General features: G+C 50.1%; 1 protein-coding gene across 2 annotated transcripts in view; it reads right to left on the bottom strand.

Annotated features, from left to right (window-relative positions):
• The window catches only part of LOC141740072 (T-cell activation Rho GTPase-activating protein-like), a 53,902-nt gene extending 39,557 nt beyond the window's left edge, over window positions 1-14,345 (bottom strand). Inside the window, exons 1-2 of one of the 2 annotated variants that reach the window (XM_074578275.1) lie at window positions 14,289-14,345; window positions 5,291-5,379 (exon numbers count right to left, since the gene is read on the bottom strand). The gene's annotated coding sequence lies outside the window, so the exon portion shown is untranslated. The remainder of the gene's footprint in view (window positions 1-5,290; window positions 5,380-14,288) is intronic. The other variant, XM_074578276.1, reaches the window with a different exon arrangement.
• Between the last annotated feature and the right edge of the window lie 1,144 nt (window positions 14,346-15,489).

The raw sequence follows: 15,489 nt of genomic DNA, 5'->3' as shown, positions 1-15,489 counted from the left end.
TTAGCTTTCCTGGTCTGAAAACCATGGTTTTGGTGTTTATTGAACAAATTTGGATTGCAACTTTCATGAGACTGTAATTTATCAAAGGCACAAAGGCGAGTCACGCAGGCTAAGTTTCTAGAGCTCACATGAAAACAGGTAGAATGAAAGCTTTAAGGTCTCTACCGACAACTATGACATATTTTTCCCATTGAGAAGCTTTTTAGTTTGGGTGATATTTTTAGTGCTGTTTTTTTCAACAAAAAACGTAACATTTCCAAAGAAAGTAGACAGCTTCTATAATAATGTCAGACAACCTCTGAGTTTCTCATCAGAACAGTTTCTACGAACTGTTTTGAACCAACCCGCATGAGAAGCTGAATATGTTACTTCTGTGTTTATAAATAGGCCTGTTTTCACAAAGCTCTTTTTCAAGTAAACTGCTCTCAATTAATATGAAGTATTTTCACTTATTACTTGCATTATGAAAAAAGAGGGATCCCCACATGGATCAGAATCCTGTTATGCTAACAGTTAATTATGGGACAAGTCTTACCCTGAAAAACCTCATCTTTGGGTTTTCTCCAGGTCTCTGCAGTTCCTGACTGTCTTATGCCTACCTCCGAATGAATCCGCCCCGTCGCTGTGTCAAGTGCCTCCTGATGTTAACTGCTCCTTTCCTCGCCATATCCTTAAGAGGAAAGGCAGCATCATTGACCCTGTGTTACAGGTGGGGACTTGTGGTGCAGAGAGGTGCAATGTCACACTGAAGATGATCCAGGTCGTCTGGACCAGAGCAGGGAGTGGATGCCCATTCTTCCCTTGAAAGGCAGTACCCTGTCCACTATGCTTCCATACAGCTCGTGCTGTGGTAGTATTATTTTTTTACTCATTATTTTCCCATCAGTCAGCCTATGAAAGAAAACTCACAGTACTCTCATCAGCTGGTTAAACAAGGGAGCTGAAGCATTTAGCTAGTATAAGCACACAAAGGATGAAGAATGGAAGAAGAGAGTAAAAGTGGATGAAGAGAGAAAGTGAAGGACAAGAGCAGCATGGTTGTCAAGAAGTAGTAGGAGGGTAGAGAAAGGAAATTGAAGCTTCGAGCTGACCCATAAAACTCCCTAGTGTTACCAGCAACCCCCCTGATTTCACCTTCAGAGATCTTGTTTTACGACAGCTTTCACTTGACTCATCTACACCTGCCCACCCCAGTCCTGTGGCCAGCAAGAAACCCTCCCACCTCCTTTAACCACAGCCTTCCACAAAAGGGTCGCTGCCATCAGCTCCCAGATGCTGCATGACTCACCCCCTCAGCATCTCTGCAGATATCTCCCTGAGCTTTCTTAGCTTGGCAAGGCAAGTCTGTCACACCATTGAAAAAATAAAAAAAGGCAACTAAATGTGGTTGCATGATGACAGGAATCAGATCTTCAGTGTTGGGATGGGATCCAGCATCTCTGTAGGAGAGTTCAGTACATGCTGTGCCTCCCTGCTTGGACCTGGCTGCCCGGGCAGGGGAAGGAGCCAGGGCAACACAGAAAAGATCACACAGAGACCAAGCTCCCCCACTCCTTATTCTATCAGTGTGAAGACCCCCTGAACAGATGTTTCCCTCTGCAAGGAAATGCAGCGCTAGCTTCACTATCAGGCTGGAAATCAAGACAGTGGTTAATGAAATGATTTTCACAATGTCTGAATAAAAGCTGCAAATCAGACTTGCCTCACTCTCCTGAAAGCCCACTTGGGTGCCATCTTCAGTACACTGCTCCTCTGATCTTCTGCAATTGCATCTGCCATTGTGACAAGAGTTGGTGTGGGTTCACGGACCTCTCCAGCACTATGTCAGTGGAAAACTCAGTGGAAAACCTTTGAAGCAGGAATCTTGTCCCCACAAATGTTTGAAGAGGATGCACCTTGTTTAATGTCTTCCCTGCCAGGAGCAGGTAATGAAGTTAGCACCTAATGAGCAATATGCAAACTCAGCCTCAGATATACAGAAGATGCCTGGTACAAAAATAAGCATCAACTGTCAAGAAATGTCCTCTAGACAAGATCCCAAGGAGCAAGTTCCTTCAGGGTCTCAGTTTGCTATGTGCTTTAAAACAAAAGGTTTGCCCTCTTTACTTCTTAAAGTTTGTGACTGATAGTTTTCCAACATAAATCCAAAGGATTTATGATTGGCGTGTTGGTTAATAACCAGAAAGTAAGTGTGGAGGTATGCTTATGTTACCTTTTCCTAATGCTACTGATACTTGCTCAGTAGGTCCAGAAACCAGACACTACAGTGACTTTATCTCACAAGCTAACTCTTCAGTCAATGTCTGGATCTGCAGCAGTTGATTAGAGCGTGTCCTGTGTGCTACTGCAACTGGGAATTGGTTTGAGAGCTGAAGGAAACTAATCTCTAGGCAGTTGAATCTGCCAGATGAATAAACTCATCAATTTTCTGGAAATGACTTATGCTTCAGTTACTACACTCACCTGCATTAGCCCAGTCAGGTAGTTTGTGAACCTCTGTGGGGGAAAGGGAAAATCACCATTTAGACCAAGAACAGTCAGCACTGGATGGTTCACGGGTCTGGCAACCAGATCACAAAGGCTTTTGCCTCCACTGGAAATTTGTCCTCACTGTATAATGGCTACGAAGGGTAACGCTCGAGTAGGTGTTCCATAGTATTTGTATAGCTTACTACCTGCACAGAAACATTCAGGGGATATTCCATCTGTGACTGCTCTGAATCCTGAAAGGTAACAGCTTTATGAAGGTGGGTTCCTTGTGACAATTCCAGCTTGTGACAATTTTCTCGCTATTAAATGTAATAGAGATTTTTCTATTTATGCTTCTGTAGGTTCAGAGGCTCTAGACCATGTCTGCAGGCAGCACATCTGGAGCACTGCCCAAGATGACAACATTTTTTGGAATACAAGAGACATTTTTCATTTAAAGGCTGATTAGTTTGTGCTGATCACAAACAATAATCTGTTTCCATAGGGCTTTGTGGACCTTCTCTGTTGCATCGTGTCATGGTGAAGCCAACAGTGGTTTGGCCACAGGGCTGGGAGGTCTTGGGGAGGGACTGTGTTTGCAGCACAAAGGAAGCTGGGTTTGACCTCACTTCTATACAAAAGTGTGCCTGTGCCTTAGAGGTTTTGTGTATTCATTGACCCAAATGTATTCAGTGGAAATGATACTTCCTTTTGCAAGATGAGGTGATTCAAGGCCTTTATGGCCATTAGTGCTGTGCGGCAGGTGCCTGTGAAGCAGCTGAGGCTCTGCCTAAGCTACTTGGCAGGATTAGCCCCAGCTCAAGGGATAGGCAAAGCAGGCAGTCACCCAGGGGAGCAAGCTGCCGGGAGTGTGAAAGCCATCACATCTCTCCTGCCCACACTGCCTGGCGAGCGATGCTCCTTGGGCAGCCAGGCTGGCTGCGGAGGAAAGGCTTGGGGCGAAGGGAGGCAGCAGCTCCTGCTGAACCGCTGCTTGGGGGAGCAGCAGCCCCTGCCCTGCCCCAGCTCACCGCCTGAAGCGCAAACAGACAAAGCCAGGTCCCCAAGGGCTATTTTTCCCAGTTCTGCTGTTTGCCCTCTCCCTCTCTTTTCCCATCACAGGAGCAGCCCAGTGCTGGCACCTGACGTCTTCTTGTCCTGCTGAGATACCTTAAACTGGCTCTGTCTGGGGGGGCAGTAAAATGGGGGAGACTGCCAGAGCACACCTCCCTCCTTCATAAGCCCAGGCCACAGGCAAATTAGCTGTTGGCACCAGCTGCAAATCAGCTGATGGCACCAGCAACAACGTGGATTACACCACCAGGAGCGCACCGTGCTCTTGGTAAATGCTGCCTCCTGCAGAAACGAGAGGGAGGACCTATATTGTGCACATGGGACCACTTTCCTGCCCAGCCAGGTCTGTTCTCCCAGGTAGAGGTCCGAAAGCCAAAGCCAGAGGCTGGACCCATCACCAGACAACACAGGAATGCTGCTGTCTCCTTCCTATAGAGGCATCGACAGTCCCTTTTTCCTGCAGGCTTAGACTCCTGGAGTTTGTAGGGCTTGCGGGGAGGTTGCAGGGGGTGATAGTATTTTTCACTTATAACAGCTAGTAAATTATGGCATCAAAGAAAACAGAGCAGTGAGTCCTGGGCAGTTTTTCAGTATTTGAGTTCCACCTGTCCCCCTGGGCTGTAGGATGATTCTGGGCTCTGAGATGGAGCCGTATGGCGAGGCAGGAGGTGTCACACAGAGCCGCTGCGCAGATTTCAATCAGGAATGTTTCCAGTGAAAGGAAAATGTGTTAAACTCAGCCTTTCTCACCGTCTGACAGCTCCTGATGTTCATGTCAAGAAACAAATGCAAAAAATGTGCTCACTCTGAAGAGACATAACTGAAGAATAATTAACTGCAAGTGCTCGTACAGCACAACTTGCCCCATTCGCCGAGCGAGGAATGCTCAACGACTCAGACTTTTGCTATGTGAAAACCCAAGATACTGCTGCCCTTCCTGCCTTTCCGCTGTAAGCTTTTTTTATAACACATAATGTGCGTACTTGCAACACCACCATGCCCAGTTAGCAGTGCTTTTCGACTAACTGGGCTGAGTTTTTTAGAGGATACAGGGGAAGTCAGGGCATTGCAGTGAAGTAGCTGCTGTTCAAATGACAGTGTTTCTCTGTTTATTGGAAATCAGTTTAATAAAAGAAGGAGGCACTGCCCGTAATGTCAGCAGAAATTTCCCATCGTTTTGGCTAGGCAAGCCATGACCTGTAGCAAAATAAGGCAGTAAATCCTATCACAGCCAAGTCTTCTGCCTGTTTTAAAGGCTTTGCTACCCAAAAGGAAGAAAAGCAGTTGTGAAGCGAAGAATTGAAATGCTCTGCAGGGGAAACTGCCAACAGAGGCTTCTCAGCAGCACAGGCAGAAACTAATATGAACAAGGAGCCAGCGCTGGCAGCCCTTGCCATGGGGTGGGAGAGATGGGAGGAAGAGGCTGAGCTCCCGCTGGGCTCTCACAGGCCTGGTGGGAGGGGGAGAAGAGCAGCTGGGGGCAATGCCAGGAGATGCCGTTCCCACCACCTCTCCCCTCCATCGCTTCTACAACAGCAGCCCCTGCTCTGCACCCACAACTCTGCTGGCTCAGCTGCCCTGGGCACCACATGCACGCTCCCCCACCTACAACTCGCCTGGGGTCCTCTTCTGCAGGACACTGACAGCGGCGCATGGTATGTGCACACGCAAGACAAGGTTTGTCGCCTTGCTCCTGGGCATTAAACACCTGTGCATGCAGTGCGTACATGGCACACGATGTACGTACCTGGCTGAAGGCAACCATGGCTTGCTCAAACCTTTGCTGAATAAGAGCGATGGTGCTGAACACCGGCGGGGAGGAACGGTCTTGAGGGGCTGAAAATGAGAATGAGTTTGTTATCAGTTTCCATCATCCAGCAAAGCTCCCACAAAGGTAGAGGGATTTGAGCATTTAAAGGAGTCATTGCTACAAAGAGTGTGTGGGAAGAGGATAAAGTCTGTTTGTGCTCTTAATGCTGCCAAATTTCCCCTCAAGTGCCAGGTCTCTGAGCTCTGCAGTGGTTGGCACAACAGCTGCTGCCCCACAGAGCCAGACGGGCACCACAGTGCTGGCCCGGGCAGGAGCACAGCCACAGCACCATAGCCAAAGCCCTGGGGCCACCAGCTGAGGCACCCTGGTGGATGTCTGCCCAAATTAGGGCAACCTCAGCATCAGTGTCTGCATGGGGGCTGCTCACCCCAAGCTCCTTTCACAGGCAGTGGGGAGGCATGGGTGCTTGTAGGGCACCGTCCTTCCTTCCCTGCCTCTGCTGACGGCTTTGGGAGAAGAGGAGCCATGTCCTTTCCCAGAAGTGCCACTTCTCCGCACTGACTATAAAAGGCCCCTGGAGCAGCTGGGCTGGACACAGACCTCCACGCTCTGATTCTGTAACACTGGGGGAGAGGAGGCCGCTCCGGGTGAGCCCAGCTGGGCTTCCAGAAGCAAGCTGGGTGCCCTGCAAAGGCAGCCACGCTGGCTTCAATTAGAGGTAAGCTGCCTCCTGCAAACCCACGGGGGAGCTGCCTGCCTCTTAAAGAGCTCAAATCCCTCAAATCTATGCTTCGGGACAGCGGGCTCTGCGTGGCGGCCCACCATTCGAACATGAGTATAAGGACCAGGGAGTGAGGCTATTTTAGGAACAAGTGACACAGCAGAGGAGCATCAGAGGCAAGAAATGGCTCCTTGCTGCCAAGCGTTGACATGAGGTCGATAAAGGGCGGGTTACCACCCTTTGGGGGATGCCTGTCTTATTAAAGTCACATTTGCAGCATTATTTTTTTTTTTAGATAGTTGCAAAACAGGGTGATATATTTACAGACAACTTTCTGAACGTTTGGCCCCATTTACTGAGGGGAAAAAGAATGACTAAAATGCCATCTGCTTTTTATCGAAACTTTGTCCCAGAATTTCAGCAGCTTTCGCTTCTAACTCTCCATTTTTACTCCTGAAAGTTGTTAGCAGCATGCCACTCCATGCAGTTTACAAATGGCAAACAAGCCCTAGTATCTGCATCTGCAGATCTCTCCTGGGAGAACTGGAAAAATGGCCTCAGTCTTCCGCTGGGGCATCACGGAGGAGGCAAGAGAGAAAGAATGTGTGTGTGTGTGTGCGCTGCTGCCAAAGCTGGAGGTGAGATGAGGAACTGACTAATTTCCTAGAGGGCAGAAACTAAGAAGATCTCATCGAGTCAGTGCAAACCAGCCCAGCGCAAAGGCGGGTGCCCGTGCGATGCGGAGCAGAGCTGGAGGCACCGAGTGCTCCTGAGGGTGTCAGGGACCGAGCACTGCGAAGGGTGAGACCACCCCCATGGTGCCCCGGTGCGTGTAACCCAAAGCAAATGCGGTTTCCCAGAGCAGAAGAGTGATGCTCCTGGCTGTTACCAGCAGAGAAGAGTAAGGCAGTAGTTGGAGAAGTCACCTTGCTCTCGCTGCAGGGAAAGGTGCTGGCACGTGTGGCCGTGAAGCTGCAGCAGCACTGCGGTGAGATACTAGAAAACCCCTTTCTACTAGGAACAGTGAAAACCAGGAGTGGGCACGCTGTGGTAGCTCAAGGGGAGGACTCGAATGCCAGGGATGACACTGGTATATTTATCCTGGTTTACACCTGGTTTATACCAGTTTGACACTGGTATATAGAATCATAGAATCATAGACTTGCCTAGGTTGGAAGGGACCTTTCAGATCATCGAGTCCAACCATCAACCTAACTCTGACAAAAACCATCACTAAACCATATCTCTAAGCACTATGTCTACCCATCTTTTAAATTCCTCCAGGCATGGTGCCTCAACCCCTTCCCTGGGCAGCCTGTTCCAATGCTTAATAACCCTTTCAGTGTAAAAATTTTTCCTAATATCCAGTCTAAACCTCCCCTGGCACAACTTCAGGCCATTTCCTCTTGTTCTATCACTTGTTACTTGGGAGAAGAGACCGACCCCACCTCGCTACAACCTCCTTTCAGGTAGCTGTAGAGAGTGAGTATTTACTCCTGTGGCCTCTCTGCATGTGGGACTTTGTGTGACAGGAGTTGGTGACGCTGCTTCATACCTGCAGAGGAGCCGGTTTGTGATTGCAATGGTTGTTCCCATGCTTGTATTATCATGGCCCTTTTTGCTGCCTACCTTTGACAAATACCTTAAAATACACAATCAGAAGGCAAAGAAATTAACATTGAAATTGCTTATTATATACACGTGTCTGTTATCAGAGCAGCAGGTTTTTTTCTTGATAAACATTGACTCATTATTACCAAGAAGCTTTTCTGAAGTCAGCTGCTCGACAAAAGGTCAGTACGTGACCAAGCCCATGTTGCTCGCACAGTGATCGCTGCAGAGCACACGGAGTTAAGCATGTTTTGGGGAAAGGTTATTCTCCTAAGATTCTGTAGGGTGTTGTCCTCATGCTTGAGCCCACCAGGACTCCAGCCTGGGGGAGTTCTCCAGCTCCAGTTTAAAATATGGTATGTGTGGGGGGCATGGTCTGTCCATCGCTGGGCTTGCAGTGTCAGGATAAATCCCCAGTCTAGTGATGGAAATAGACACACAGTGCGGGGGGAGTGATGGAGAATCCTGACCCAGGCAGAGGTCTGTTTTCTCCCCAGCTTACTTCCTTGTATCTTGAGCTCTGACCATACCAGCTTATGAACCCATCAGTGTTGTCTGTCATCCCACCTCCGTTTAAACCCACAAGGACTGTTCAGTGCAGGCTCCCAAACAAGCTGCACGTGGGAGGGCAGACACCACTTTCTTAATGTGGTGCAATGTCTGCCAGCAAGCGGCACTGAGAGGTCAGCCAGGAACATTTCTGAACCCATCTAGAGCCAGCCGGAGGCACCTCTCCACAGAGCAGAGTGGGGATGCTCAGGAAACGCAACCTTCCCGACTGCCGCTCGAGGAGGGGATGGGGGGTACGGCTGGAGGCAGTGTGATGCCGAGGGTGCCTGGGACAGTGTGTCAACAGGAGGGCAAAGAAAGAGCACTGCACTGTGGGGAAGAACAGGTTTGTTCCTCTCCCAGAATCAGTGTAAGGAAAATATTCCTGTTACTGTTATTCTGGTTATTCTAGAGTTGCCACAATTTCATCTACCAAGTGCATATAGTGAAGATTAGATGAGCAATATGTTTCAAGTTACATATGTACACACGCACACGTTTTGGCACCAGTGAAGATACCAGACCTGACATTCCTCTTCTCACTCCAAATATGAGGGAGAGCAAGACCTGGCTCTGGGCTGTGGTGCTGGAGGGTCTCTGGAGAGGCTGAGGCATGAACCCAAGTGTCACCCCTGTGAGGTGGGGAGCCGCAGCGCGTCCTGCAGAAACCACCATGCTTTGCAGCTGGGTTATGTGCTTTAGCAGACTCAGCGCTGGGCAAGGGACAGGGTCCACAGTAATTCACTAACTCCTGGCAGAGGTGAGGAAGCAGGTGCCCGGACCCAGCAGTGAGGATGGGGCACACATCTTCCGTGATTCACCCAGCTCTGGTGCTTGTCACCTGCAGAAGGAGCACACTGGCTGCCCGCTGAGATGGGTGAGAAGTCGTTCCAAACTATTCCCTCCCTTAGGCCTCTAGGTGATGGCCTTTCCTCTCGGTGAATTGAAAAAAAAAAAATTTGTCTGGACAGGGTGAGAGGTTTCATATCACGATTCAGTAGTAAAGGACTAAATCTCGGAAGTGGGAGAAACTGGGATGTGGGGAGTCAATCCAGCACGTGCAACATGTTTCAGGTAAAAGCAATAAATTACTCCATTGGGGTCCAGGGTCTTAGAACTGTGTATATTTTTTCCTTCTGGCCTGAATCTTCATCAGTGCAAGAAGAGCTCCATGAGAAGCTCCCCCCAGCCCGCCAGGACTGCTGAGCTGTCTCCCAGCCTTTGTGCTCTTCATGGCTACTGGGGATGCCATCCCCTCCCCAGCCTCCCGTGTGATTCCTGGTAAAACCTCCCTGCTCTCTCTGGAAATCCCTTAGAAAGCCAGTACAGGTAGGCAATGCCAAAGTCAGGGGTTGGTGGTGGAAAACCTGGGTATATCTGTCGGATTTTGTGTTTGGTCTTTAATTTACATGGAGAGGATGGTCATTTTCGTTTGATTTATTGAACAAAACAGTGTTAAGCCGTGAAGAAAAACTTTATTCCCACATGTTGCTGCTACTTCAGTGAAAAAAAACTACATGTGATTTCTAATGAGAGTGCAGCAGGCACACAGAAGCCAAATCAAGTTTGCCCTGTGGTCCAAGAGCTGGGAGAATCTGAACCCATTTATGCCAGTATTGACTATCAATTACATCATACTTCCTCTCTTCAGGGGTTTTCCTCCACTTAACAGAAACCTTTTCTTGCTTCGTGGAGGACATCGCAGTATCAGCCACAAGTTAAACTCCGGCCCTTCTTACTCTAGCCTGTAACCTGCCCTCACTCCGAGACACACAGCACATAATGCAAGGATCACATCTGCAGATTGCAGAATTTCAGGTGCACTCACTGGAAGCCATTTGCTTAATGAAATCACCTACGTGCACCGCGCAAGGTCTTCATCCCAGGCATCCACAAGGGGAAGGGCCTGAAGGCTGGATTATAATCAGGAAAATGGGAGTGAAAGCCTGAAAGAAATCCCACTGCTCTGCGCATTGTGGTGGGATATAGGGCACTGACAGTGCTGAATAAGCCCGGCACCAAATGATTTGCCTTTCGAAACTGGCAGAGAAGTCACAACTCCTTTATGAGCTCAAAGCACTCCACCAAAAAAACTGAAAATCCAGAGTTTAGTCATTCTTCCTTGTATGGGCTAACCACCTGCTGCTGGCTTATAGGTGCAAACGCATTGCTTGTTTTTACTCATTCGGAAAGCCTTTCAAAGTGCTACCTCCTTCAGAAATACACAGGGACATGATTTTGTCATCCAGAGAGACTTTTAGGTGCCCAGATTCTTCAGCAGGCAAGGGCCAGTACTAGCTGAAGAGGATACCTGTTTCTAAAACCTTGGACTTTTGTTTCTTTGGGACTTCCAGAAATGCCCCCAAATTTACAAACCTACTTCTACAATCCTTAAGGATGAACTAAATGCCTCTTCGCCCCCCTCCACTGTGGTAGGTGAGAGTCCTTGTGAAAACGGCAAAGCCACGTCTTTCCTTCTCCTCCTGAAAAAATCCATCACTGGTGGGAACACAGAAATTTCACAGGGTTCATGTTAAGTGATCGCTTAAACCAAACCCCAGACAGCAAGAGCAGAAGCAGAGAGGGGAGCCCGGGGGGGTTTCCAGGAGGTGTGCTGGCAGGTGAAGATGCCTTTCCTCAACCAGGTTTTCCCAGAGGACACACCAAAATTCCCAGCCACGTCGTGCATGTGCACATGTGGAGGAAGCTGGGGAAGGGGCAGCTGTGACCTCCCCAGCACACCAGACCACCAAAATGAGGAGGAAAAGGGGCTCCTGGGGGAAATGAGTCCTTTAAATGAGCTTTTGCCTGGACCTCTCCCCTGGTTTGTCTCTCATCCAAGGCCAACAGCAAGGAGGGGGCAAGAGCCATGGGGTGGCCACCTTGAAAGTGGGACTACCTCTCTCCCCAGTACGGCCATGCCTTGACCCCCCAGCAGTCACCGCAGCTGGGGCAACCTCACCCATAGCTCCCTGTCTGGCTACAAAGGGGAAGGGTCTGTCTCCCTCCCGCAAGGAGGTGAGGGGGTGCAACCGGCGCTGTACAAGCACCACGGCGCAGAGAGCCTTGCCTGGGCCAGCACGGTGGGAACAGATGAGGTGGGCACGTAACGGGGGTGACCGAGGTGATGGGAGCAAGGGACCAAATCTTGTTATCACTGTATAACTAGTTTCATTCAGGGAGGGTAGGGGAAATGGAAGAAGAGAAGGAGGCAAGGGGGTAAGCCAGGCGGGAAGGGCTGGCGTGAGCTCCCACGGCCGTGAGGGAGCGGGAAGGGCTCAGAGCAGGCAGCGCCGGGCAGGAGCATCCAGATACTCTCCAAGGCAGCGCTGTGCTGCCAAACCAAACCACCTGCAGATGCTGCTGGGGCCACAACTCCCCAGTGCTGCCTGCCCCAAGGCAGGGATCTGCTCCCCGAGTGATGGGGGCAGCCCGGGACACTGCTGCCCTGAAACAGTCACACAGGCTGGGAAGGAACTTAGAAATACATGCAAATGGAGGATTTCTGTTGTATTAGTGTGGGCAGAGAGTGGTTCCTCTGAAATAAGCAGCGGCACTCATGATTTAAGCTAGCCGTCCCACAGTCACTGGAGTGTCTCCTGCTTATATCAAATAAAGCAGAACAGAATTTGCCTTGATCTGGTCTATATTGAAACCCTTTTCCAAAGCTACTTTGTGCCACTAACTTCGCTGGACTCAGTGCAGTTACTCTGAAATTTGAACAACACAGCAGTAAACAGATATTTATCTGAAGAGGTTTAAAAGCCAACAGCCTGGTTATGGAGACTGGTGAGATTTCCTTTATTGACTGTGCAATCATCAGTGTGATTTAGAGCCCCCACAGGGGCCCTGCTGCAGGCTCTCTAAGAGGCAGCTGCGACAAAAATCCCCCCACAAGCTCTGCTGGGCACTGCTGCTGGGGACAGCAGAGCTTGTGGGGGGACTTTTGTCCCCAGCTGCTGTCCCCAGCAGCAATGGCACTGGGAGGTTCCTCATGATCATCATCTTCCCACCCTCCTGGTCCTGCCTTCCTGGTGTCCTGCCCTCCCACAGGACCAGTTATTTGTCTGGCATCACACCCCTGCTTCCCAAGGTAATGAATTACTGCGGGATGCAGCTTTGCACTGAACTTCATTAACTGCAAATACTGTCATCCCTTTTCCTGCCACACCATGCAAGCCAGATATCCGTGACTATCGGCAGTAGATACGCATTTCTCAGGCTCCCGGGAGGACCCACTGGTGTGTAGCAGATGGTGCACTGGACTGATGGATGCACGGGGCTGGGGAGGTGATTAACCCTTCTTGTCTCTTGGGATCATATCCCAGTACAGCCTGGCACTCCTGTGCTGCTCCGTTCCCGTGCCAGTGCAAGGGGTTTATGTACCTTGTTAATATTGAAAAAAGAGGGATGTAAGTTGAGGAGCCTCATTCGGTACTGTCTTGCTCCATTTTTGGACAGCATTGGTACTCTGAAAAAGTACCAGGCTTAAGTGAAATAGTGGGCAGCCAGATCCAAAAAACTAGAAGTAAGCACAAGACTGAACATCAAGGTGCAGTAAGACGGATCCAGCCCCATGCTATGGGTGCGAGTGCCAGGGCTGTGTTATGTCTAAAGAAAATAGCATTTTTTCAGAGTATATTGAAGGGTTACTTTTGAAAGAAGTTAAGTAAGGAAAAAAATTGATCTTCGGGCAGTCAGCATCCCAACTTTCTTTGATAGATAATCATCTACTTTTTTTCTTTTTGTTCCTTTCCCACTTTCTCACCAAAATTAGATGAATAAAGAGAGGTTAAAAAGAAAGAAATGGGAAGAAGAGAGAACATTACGCTTATCTGAAATTCTGATTTTTTACAATGTCATCTCTGCTGACAACTTTGAACAAAACATATTATTTTTTTCTTTTTTTTTTCCTCTTAACTCTTTTTTTCAGTGAGCTCTCTCTTACTGGAAAATAGTCCATTTTTGCTAGCAGTCCTGCTTATGAAGAGCAGGAGGAACAATGGAAAGCCAGATCAGTTGGCATGTAAAATACACTTCCAGTCATTATATTTGGGAGCTCTGAAGCTTCTACTTATGATGCGTGCATCTCTGTGTAAGCGCTTCATGCAGAGAGCCCCGGCCACTAATCTCATTTTTTGTGGAAGAATCTATTTGTCAAAGCTGACAATGACATGAAGAAATACTGTGTTTTGGTGCAGAGATTCAGTCCCCGGCAATTTTCTTTTTGTTTCCCAGCCAGCACCTCGCTCCTGTCTGAGGTCAGACTAAATGATGTAACGGTCCCTTCTGGCCTCCCAGTCGATGCGCTGGCGGCCGGGGCTCCTCTCCCCGCTGACAGGAGCGATGGCTGCAGCTGAGACCCCCCCTGGGGACCGGGCTTTGGTCCTGGGCTCACACCAGACTACCAGGTGCTGTGGGACAGAGTTCACAGCGTGCACTAATGTGAAACGTGTCTCTTGCGATGATGTTAAACCTCCCCATAACAAGAACAACAACAACGACAATAAAAAAACCCCAACCTCTTTAACTCTTTCCCTCACACAGATACAGCCAAGAAACCCTCCGGTTTTATTTTGACCATTTACTCGTGGCTGAGGGTTTGATTTGGTTGTTGTGTTTTGCAGGACTCTGCTGCCCTAAAGCGGTGTCTGAGCAGTTTGACCATGCAGGGATGTCGTCGAGCAGTCTCTTCAAATGCTGTCCCTGGCAGGAGTCGGGGCACTGCAGGTTTGCCTGACCTCTGATAATCTGACCGCGATACCACCCGACTCCTGTGACCCTCTTTCTCAGGATAAGGAGCGCTCTGCGGTCCAGGGCTGGGAGCACGAATGTGTTGAACCCCACAGTACGGGACTGGTCCAGCGCCCTGGGAAGTGCCGTTCCAGACTTACGGAAGAGAAGTCTCGGGTTTTTCTTTTCACCAAATTCAAGACGGGGCTCGAAGACCCAAGCAGCCTCCCCAGCAGTCCCTACCCTCAAATAACCCGCGGCGGCAGCAGCCAGCATCACCTCCAAACACCTGGGAAAGCGGGGTGCTGCCCGGCGCCCCCGCCCCGCTCCCCACCTCCCGCCCCGCCGCTCCGCACTCACCGTCTGGGACGCGGGGATCCCCCCGACGCCGCCGCCGCCGCCGCCGCCGCCGCCGCTGCCCCGCCGCGCCGCCCCGCCGCCCCGCCGGCCCGGCATCGCGGCGGCAAAGCGGCCGGAGGAGCGGGGCCGGTCCGCCTGGGGCGCGGAGCCGGAGCGAGTGAGCGGAGACCCCGCTGCCGGCTTTCCCCCCCCCGCCCCCCCCCCCCCCCCCCAGCCCTCCCAGCCGAGGGAGGAGTCGCCGCCTCCCCTGGCAGCCCAAGGCGAGGGGACCGCCAGGATGCCGAGCCGGGCGATGGCAGAGCCGGGATCGCTAGGATACCCGTCTTCTCGCCCTAAAAGGGGGACAAAAGGTCGATAGGTAGGGAGAAACGAAGTGAAAAAAAGAGAAGACCCTTCATGGCTGCTTATTTATTGGTGGCGCAGCCAAGCCCTCCCCACTGGGATTATTACTGAGGCAGCGCGGCAGGGATGAATGTAGAATCATAGAATCATAGAAGCATCTAGGTTGGAAGGAACCTTTAAGATCATTGAGTCCAACCATCAACCTAACATTGACAAAACCACCACTAAACCGTGTCCCTCAGCACCACGTCTACCCGTCTTTTAAATACCTCCAGGGATGGTGATTCCACCACTTCCCTGGGCAGCCTGTTCCAATGTTTGATAGCCCTTTCGGTGAATAAATTTTTCCTAATATCCACCCTAAACCTCCCCTGGTGCTACTTGAGGCTGTTGCCTCTTGTCCTGTCGCTTGTTACTTGGGAGAAGAGACAGACCCCCACCTCTCTACAACCTCCTTTCAGGTATGTATGTAATGCTGTAGGGTGTCGGAAATAATGAGCACTGCTGCTGGGGAACCTGCAGCCCAAATTTGAGTCCCTCTGGCATGCAGGAATGAGGGATAAGGCCAAGGGACATTAGGGATGGGGGACTGTGTCACCACTGGCCTGGAGGTAAAGGCTCTATAATGCACTCGTCATCCCTAAAAGTGTCCAGTTCAGTTTGGAAAACACATCCTCAGCATCCTCCTGGGCACAGGTTTGGGGAACCACCCTTTTAACTCCGGTAAGAATTGCACAGGGATCTTAAACAACTGTGAATGACTTTCTACTACTGAGCACACTCCATCTTCTTATTGAAATCTAAGTGACCCAGGCACAGGGGGACTTTATCAGTTCAAAGTGGGCTATTTCTTCTACAG

This window comes from Larus michahellis, chromosome 3, assembly GCF_964199755.1.
Source record: "Larus michahellis chromosome 3, bLarMic1.1, whole genome shotgun sequence".
In the NCBI taxonomy this organism is placed as follows: Eukaryota; Metazoa; Chordata; class Aves; order Charadriiformes; family Laridae; genus Larus; species Larus michahellis.
The sequence above is the reverse complement of the archived record's forward strand: the minus strand, read 5'-3'. Positions and strand labels throughout refer to the sequence as shown.